Genomic DNA, 9,276 nt, shown 5'->3' with positions numbered 1-9,276 from the left:
TTAAAAATATAGATAGGAGAATGTCAAATTAGTATTTATGCGATATTTTCGTTAATCACAATTGATGCGTTTGCCATTACACCTATTATATGTTGTATTGTATCATCAATATTCATGATACCAATAGATGTGGTTTCAGAGAGTTTCCCTTGTCCCAATAATCGTGTCATTTAGACCAGATGCATTTATGCCGCCTTCAATTGTTAAATCCATGGCATTTTGAAATTTTACGGCAATCTTAAAATTAATTATATAATTGTTTTTGTTGTTTTTTTTCAATTATTTCGATAGGTCAGAAGTTGGAAATTGAAAATTATGATGATGTAATGTAAAATGTGGGTAAACAACTCATACAATTTTCTTAGGTTTAATATTTTCGACATCGGTTAAGACGTTTCTGTGCTTTCAAAATTTCCCGTCAATTTCGTCTCACAATGTATACTACACTTTGGTTTGGTTCAAGTAATCAGATTAAAGGATGGCGAACGATACCAAAGGGACATTCAAACTCATAAGTCGAAAATAAAATGACAACGCCATGGCTAATAAAAAAGGAACAAAAAAGACCAATAAACAAACAATAGTACACAAAACACAACATAGAAAACTAAAGATTGAGCAAAACTCCCCCACCAAAAAATAGGGGGGGGGGGGGATCTCAGGAAGCACAATCAGAATCTGCTTCACAAAAGCATCCGTCGTGCTAGTAAAAACGTAGGACGTCTTATTCGGTATGTCAAATTTATCAAAAAAGCTTTGCTGCTTTCAAGTACTGTTACAGAAAGAAAGGAGCGTAAAATCATCGCCGTCTACTGTTGATCAACCTACGAACCTAATCATGTTTGTACATCCCGCACTGCCTATATAGCGATTCTGTCTAATCCAATATATAAAGATAAGAAAACAAGACCCAATCAGCGACCATGCATATCTGAGGTAGAAGGTACACAACTATAGATCACCTGATGATCTTCAATAATGTTCAAAACCCATACTAAATAGCAAGCTATTAAAGGCCCATAAATTACAAATATAAAACAATTTGAATAAAAAAAAGACACCTGAAACAAAACTGTTTATAAGAAATTTAATATACTGTACCATTTGTTCTGTAAGGATTTGTAACTTGTTTGACGAATCCCAAAATATATTGAGATAAACACAAGTTTTCATATTTTTGTACTATTTTGATTAAAAAACAAATTGATTAAAGATTTACTTATGCATGTTATAATCGAATAAAACAAAATGATAGAAAGTAAAAAAAATATATTAAACTCTTTTTAAATGAAAAACATGATTTGATCCTATGTAGATTGTATATCATGCATTTAATTTTTACTGCACTAATAGCGTTTCTCTCCAAAACAAAAGTTGTGTTGATTTCGTTTACAACAAGACTCTTTGCTCGATGACGTTTTGCTGAATCGACACCGTCAATGCAAGGCCCAATATACCAAATGATACTCAAACACCCAAATCGACATCGTCAATGAAAAGCCAAGATGCCAAATAACACTCAATCTCCCAAGTTGACACCGTCAATGAAAGGCCGCGGATGCCAATTGATACTCAAACACTCAAGTCGACACTGTCAATGAAAGGCCGAAGATGCCAAATGATACTTAAATTCCGAAGTCGACACCATGAATGAAAGTCCGAACGTGTCAATTGTAAAAATTCACTTATATTTTGAACAGGAATTTGTTCTATCTTCTGTTAAATTATGTGTTATCTAACAAAATATTCGACATTCGACGAAAACCGTACACAGATAAGTACTAGTTGACAAATATACTCTAGCCATTATACCAACTGTGATAAAGTAGTTTGAAAATGTAGGCAGTATTAAATACTTACTTTAACATTAAATGCTGATTGTATTTAAATGTCTGCTGTTTTGTATTATACCATTACACAGGAGAAAATACAATGATATGTTTAACGCTTATTCTCTTTATCCTGCAATTAATTTTGTGATTGTTGTATCTTTGATATAACTCATCTTCAAAACAGCTATTAAAAGGTTGTATACTACTGTTTCTTTTATTGTCGTATTCCTTTTTAATAATGTGTTTCTCCTTATTTGGCCTCTGTGGGGTAATATGTAGCGGAATAAAAACTATCCGTCAAACTGCTAAGCCGACAAGTACCAATGTTCACGTAAAACGGGTGTATAATGTTATTCATATTACATGAAATATGATTTAAAATAAGGTAACAAATAATTTAGATGCAGCGAGAAAAACTTCTTGTTCAATGTTTTTGTGATTTATGAATCATTTATAAGAAAACATATTTCTTGTTAGAAATACATTTCAAGAGGAAACAAGTATTTTCTTTAAAATGAACAGGCTAAATATAATTTGTACTTATATAGACGGAAAATGTAAAGTGCATTACAGATACATGTATCAGTTGTATGAGGCTAAGAATTAGGAGAAATACTTGCTCACACTTAACACGGATTGCCTTTATTATGCAATAAATGTATCCAATGTTGTAATTTAAAGATAGAGGAAAACTTATATAAGTTACAGTTATTTCTTTTGAACACTTTGTTTGTTTTTCCTCAAGTTCCCTCGTTGAAATCACATTTAATGGAATAAAAGCAGCCAGCTGATAATGAACTGTGCCATTTCAATATTATAATTGATTCTGTAGTGTCAATCTTAGTTCAGGACCACATTGTTAAAGATTCATTATTATTCAAACTTGAAGATGCGTTTAATTAACATTAACGGTAACCGGCTATATTTTGTTTTTAAATTATCACGATTTTGAAATAACACAGCGGACATTTACAAGGTTATAATGAATGTAGTATACATGTACATAGCAATTGTTGTCACGTGTGAATCATTTGGTTAGTAAATCATTTGCAAGGAAAAGTACTTTAAAAGAGATAACTTTTAATTTCCTCTTCTTAAATATATGTTTTGTTTGTCAATATTCTTTTCGCAATTTAAAACTTATATCTCTACCTAGTTCACCAGTGCTTTTAGTAGAATTAGAGAATTCATGGATGGTTTCAATAAAAGTTTTTTTCCCATACACATACGTAAAAACTAGGTTGTATCTCGGTGATTAAGTAAGAGAAAGGAAATACATTTATCTGTTTTTAATTTAACGGGAAACATTTGTCCCTGTAAAACCTCGTATGAATTTTAACAAATCGATATTATTTTGAGGCGGAAGTTTTCTCTCTCTTCATTTGAATTAGTTGTTATATTCGGCATCATTCGAAAACTATACATAGACAATTAATAGTTGACAACGATATTGTAGTCATCATACCAACCCTGATAAAATAGAGGAAAACAGGTTAGTAGTATTTGATAGTTATATAGACAATAAATGTTGATTGTATTTAAACGCCTGCTGTTTTTGTATGAGACTAGAGACACAGTAGAAATGCCAGCTCCACCTCCCATTTGTTGTATTTATCCCGTTATTAATTTGGTGAAATTTCATAACTTTAACAGAAGAAAAAAATCATATCGATTACAGTTTTTGTTCATGCCCCGTTAGATAATGAGTTTCCCGTCATTTAGCCTCTGTGTAGTAATATTTATCGGAATTGAAACAATCAGTTGATGACTGCTAAGCTGAAAAGGATAAATAGTCACGTAAATATGGGCTTTAGGAGTATTTACGTTTTTCATTTTAACATGAAATATAGTTTTGAATTAGGTAACGAATAATTTTAGTGGTTTGGGAATCATACATTGTTTTATTACAGAGAATAACATACTTCCTGTAGATATATTTATATATATTCAAAACGGAAAAACGTATATCCTAAAAATGAACAGGTTAAAAGTAGTTAATAGTTATATAGTTGAAAATGTGTGTCAGCTGTACGAGACAAAGGCTAAGATGTAGCAATGATACGTGACCAAACTTATCTTGCATAGTCTGAATGCTGCAATTTATGTTGTGCAACGTTGCAACTTGAAGATATAGAAAAACTTATATTCATAACAGTTGATTCTTCTATAAAATCTTTTTTGGTAACCTATGTGGCCTTCATGTAATAATATACAAGAAAATTAAAACAGTCAGCAAATGATGAATTCTGCCATGATTTTAATTTTAAAATGTGTCCGGTATTAGTTTATGACAACATTTTTTAAAGATTCATTTAAATTCAAACGTATCGATGCGTTTTATTAACATGCACGGTAACCACTGCTAGATTTTGTTTTGAAATCATCACAAATTTTGAAATCATTCAGCGGACATCGTGGACATTTAAACACTGAAACGTGGTCTTAAAAATTATAATTGCAATTATTGTCCCGTGTGTATCTTTTGTTTACTGAATTTTTTGCACGGCAAAATGCTTCAAAAGGGGTTACTTAAAATTCCCTCTTGTAAAATACCTGTTTTGCATGTCAATGTTCTGTTAGCCTTTTACGACTTTTATCTCTGCCTAGTTCACTATTCCAGTTTATGTAGCAGAACTAGGGAATTTGTGGCTGGTTTCAGTTAAGGGTTTTGTCTTGTATACATTATGAATAACTAGTTTGTATCTAATTGTGTAAGTATAAGCAAAGTTAAGGAAGGAAATACATTTATCTGATAACAGGAAATGTTTGTCTTTGTTAAACCACATATGAATTTTCACAAATCGCTAATATTTTGAGGAGGAAGTTTTCTCTCTTCATTTGAATAAGTTGTAATATACAGTTTAATTGTATTCGGCATCATTCGAAAACTGTACACCATGTACACAGACAATGAATAATTGACAACGATATTGTAGCCAGCATACACATTCTGATAAAATAGAGGAAACAGGTAAGCAGTATTTGATAGTTACAGAGACAATAAATGATGATTGTATTTAAAAATCTGCTATTTTTGTATGAGACTAAGACATATAAGAAATGAGAGCTCCTGCTATCACTTACTGTAATTATAATTAATCGTTATTAATTTTGTGTGATTTTATAACAATAACAGAAAAAAAACTCATATGTTTGTCGTGTTCCTTTCGATAATGCATATGTTTCCCCTCATGTAGCCTCTGTGTGGTAATATTTATCGGAAATGAAACAATCAGCTTATGACTGATAAGATGAAAAGTATACATGATCACGTAAAATAGGGCTGTAGTTGTATATATGTTTTTCTTTTTGAAATGAAATATAATTCTAAATTAGGTAACGAATTATTGAGATCAAAAGAAAAAAACTTCCTGTTCAAATTTTTAGTAATTTGTGAATCATACATTTAAGAATAACATATTTCCTGTATATATATATAGATATATATATTCAAAACGGAAAAATGTATTTCCTAAAAATGAACAGGTTAGAAGAAGTTGATAGTTATACAGACAGAAAGTGTTTTAGTTGTTTGAGGCTACGGCTTAGAATACACCTTACCGCTAATCCCGGCTGACCTCTGCCGCTTGAACTTTTGGCGTCAATAACAATCACTTTTCTATTGTGGCGTCAGATATTTTATTTTATGACGTCAAAATTTTACGGGAACCTGTGTGATATCCAGTAATGTCGGAGAAATAGCGATAAGGTGTATAAAAATAAGTGCGTGACCAAACTTAACTGTCTGTATCCAGCAATTGTTTTTATGCAATTTTGTAATTTAAGGATGTACTTAGGTGAGGTTTTGGAATTTGTGTCAAATGTTCGGATTCCTTGGTGATTTTCCATACAATACAATGTAAAATATTTAGCCCCATAACACCCATTAATTTTTTCATGTAAGACTTAATAGCTTATGAAATGTCATTTATCCAAATTTAAAATGATTCTTAATTTTCTTTCTTTTGCTATGAGACCCAAAAAATATCAATGCAAATATAAGGTAAGAGTCCGAGTCAGCCTTTTCCCGCCATATTTTAGATCTCAAATATCTCGAAAAGGAGGTCCATGATTTTTAGCTTATCTTTATCCTTAATTGATGCTCTACCAGCTTCAAAGTATATATGTCCACGTAAAAGATGGTTGAGTTGTATATTATTATTCATTTTTAAATGAAATGTAATTCAAAATTTGGATGAAGGGAGAAAATTCCTGTTCAAAATGTTAGTGATTTGTGAATCATACATCAATTTACAGAGAAACAATACTTCTTGTGAGTAATACATTTAAAACGGATATTTCTTGAATGTTGAGAGATTAGCGGTCTTTTATTGTAATAGAAACAATGAGCGTTAAGGGTATTCAATTGACAGTTGGACGGGGCCTAACATAAGGAGAAATGTAAGCTCAAGCTTAAGGGTATACGATACAGTTTAGATCCCGTATTTACAATTTAATAGAAATTTCCATAAAGTCTATTTTATATCTGATTAAATCAAATATATTATAAAAAATATACATTCATGTGCTCGAAAGTTTGTATATTTGCTCAAAATTTGGATATGTTGCCGTATTTTCCCATTCGAAAGAAAGACATAACTTTTTCGTTTTAAAAGATAAACACAATTTTTTTTTGTTGTTAAATAATTTGTAATTTCTGTATTTCATAAGTATCTTAAACATTTATACATTTTGTATTCAGAAATAACTCATATTTATTAAATGTTCATGAATGTAGGAAAACAAACATAATTTTTTGCTGTATATTTATCAAATTAAAAAACAATGCACTTTTTTACGTTTTTACGAAAATTGGCATACCTAATTTTCTCGCGTAATCAAACCAAATGTCATTTTAAAAAAGACTGGTCCATGAACTCGTTTTCAAGTTAAATAAGTTTAAGTGATACAATCAGTCGAAAACTGAATCTTTTCGCGATCAGTCATAGTTTGATGTCGCGAAAATAACAATTAACGTTAGCAGCGTCCTTGCCTCACTTGATACTGTATTGTATGCCTTTAACACGTTATGTATGTATCCTGCATCCTGATGGTGTGCACTTTTATAATATAACCCGATATATAAAAACTTAGACTAATAACAGTTATTTACGTTTTGTATATAATATGTTTTCCCTTTGTGGCCTCAGTGTAGTGATATCTAATTGAATTTTAAAAGTCAGATGGTGATTGGAACGGCGAAAAGTTAATTAATTGAGGTGAATACCTATTTAAACATAGGTAATTACACGAGTAATTATTAAATTGAGTATCACACTGAGGCAAATTCATTAGCACTTATTCCTCGTTGTTTACGGTGAACTCCTATACATGTTTGTCCAATTTATTCAGTACAAATATGAGAAGGATGTAATTTCAAATAACACAACTCATTTTCATAAAAGCTACAAAAAATCATATTTTATATGTTATATGCTTTTATAATCCGATATTGACATGTGATTTATTTTGTCAGGTTATTTGTTGATCAGAATGGCATGTATTCAACCACAGAACTTGATAGAATGGCAGCTGCATTGTGTTCTAAAAAGAGCAAGCCTTCTTCAATATTATGACAGTTTTATCAGACAAGGTCAAGTATTTTGATTACCAAAAAATACTTTATGTATTTTACATTTTTACGCGACAAAGTCAAATGCAAGACAGTAGTATGTTAACTGAACTGGTTTCAGATTAGACTGTTAACAAAACAGATCTATCAAGAATATTGAATTATTGTCTGTGTCTTAAAACGTGCCAATTTGTATTTATCATATTTTTCAGTTGGTAGTTTTATCATTGCAATAAAAGCGTGGGATCCGACTAGACACAAAACTAGGGTCAACCCACCATTTCCCCCCTATCAAGTCAGGGAAAATGCAGTTGTTAGCTTATCTGTGTTTGTTTAATTTTCAGTTTTTTTGTGGTTGCACTTCGGTGTTTCTATTGTTTCGTTGTTTTCCTCTTATAGTTGATGTGTTAATCTCAGTTTTAGTTTGTAACCCAGATTTGTTTTTTCTCAATCGCTTTATGACATTCGAACAGCGGTATATTACTGTTGACTTTATTTAAAGGGGCATTAGCTGTCAAATTCATGGTCAACGATTTGACTCAAATTCTGATATTTGATTAATATCAATGTACAACATTTAAATGATTGATTAAGAGTATATAACAATGCTGACTGACGTATTTCAATGTTTGTCATTAATAAGTATCATGTCTGTTGTACTCACTCATTGTTTTCAATGTTTTTTTTAATGTATTGTATCCAATTGTGATAACAGTGGTGATACAATAACTTATCTTACAAACAGGGAACTGCTGTTTAATCTGTATTCGATAAAACTAGGAATAGCATTTTAATTTATAAAAGTACAAATATTTAATGTTTTATATTGATTGGGTTCCTCACTTGTTTGTACTTACTTTTGAATTTGAGTATCAAGCAACACAAGGGACGATATTGTACGATGAATTGCGAAAACAGTTATTGTCAGTAACATATATACATATTAAGAATTTGTTTTGTAACTGCTAAAAAATTTAACACTAACTCTACATTTTAATAATCCTGAAGATCTGGAACAAGGTTTATCGACTTTCATATCTTAAATATTGTTTCAGGTGAATCCGATGTTCTGCAGTTATCTGAAGCAGACGATAATAAATTTAAAGACGTCATGGAGAGGGTTGGAATGGCAAAGAAATCGATACATGTTCGTCAGTTCAAAAACACGTTACTTGAATGGATGAAAGATCCAGGTAAATACTTAACTCATCATTTTTAATACTGTAACGTTTTCGCTAACCGGTGAGAGAACCTTTCTAACCAACCAAACCAAACCAACCAACAGACCAGACAGACACCAACAACAAACCAAAAGAAATAAACAGGAAATATGAAAGCTTAGAATTACTACTGCTACCGCTACTGCATACTGCATATCACACAAATATAGTTTCTAGGTCGGCAAACGGTCTCCTTTTTTTGTGTGTGTGTAAAACGATGGTATTTTTATATGTATTGTAATTAAGTATCAGATCAGTTTGATGTTCTGAATGTAAACACAAAGTCGCTTCAAATGTATAACAAGTTTTATTCACCAGACATAATATTAATAACAACAGGAACAAGAATGGACAGATATAAATCTCTTAAAACAGCGATCAATAATTAACAATATTTCGTATAGATTAGACAAACAGAGAATTCTTTAAAACAGCTACACCAAAACCAGCATTCAACAAACACAGATACTATCAGCAACTCTCTATGTAAATACAAGTAAAATACTACGCAAATAAATAAGTCACAATGTTCCTAACCCCTTAACAACAACCCTGACTATTTAAAACAAACGGACACTATTGCCGACTTTACGCACCTTTCTCCTATTTAAAGTTAAAATTCATTATCAAACTTTATTCTCTTTAAAACTAC

At 31.0% G+C, this 9,276-nt stretch overlaps 1 long non-coding RNA gene across 1 annotated transcript; it reads left to right on the top strand.

The window, feature by feature from the left end:
* Window positions 1–4,589: 4,589 nt before the first annotated feature.
* On the top strand, window positions 4,590–8,597 carry LOC134681985 (uncharacterized). Its single transcript, XR_010100742.1, has 3 exons — window positions 4,590–4,803; window positions 7,309–7,425; window positions 8,460–8,597. It is a non-coding gene; the product is annotated as an uncharacterized LOC134681985 (long non-coding RNA).
* Window positions 8,598–9,276: the final 679 nt, after the last annotated feature.

The sequence above is a fragment of the Mytilus trossulus genome, chromosome 8 (assembly GCF_036588685.1).
Source record: "Mytilus trossulus isolate FHL-02 chromosome 8, PNRI_Mtr1.1.1.hap1, whole genome shotgun sequence".
Classification (NCBI taxonomy): Eukaryota; Metazoa; Mollusca; class Bivalvia; order Mytilida; family Mytilidae; genus Mytilus; species Mytilus trossulus.
The sequence above is the reverse complement of the archived record's forward strand: the minus strand, read 5'-3'. Positions and strand labels throughout refer to the sequence as shown.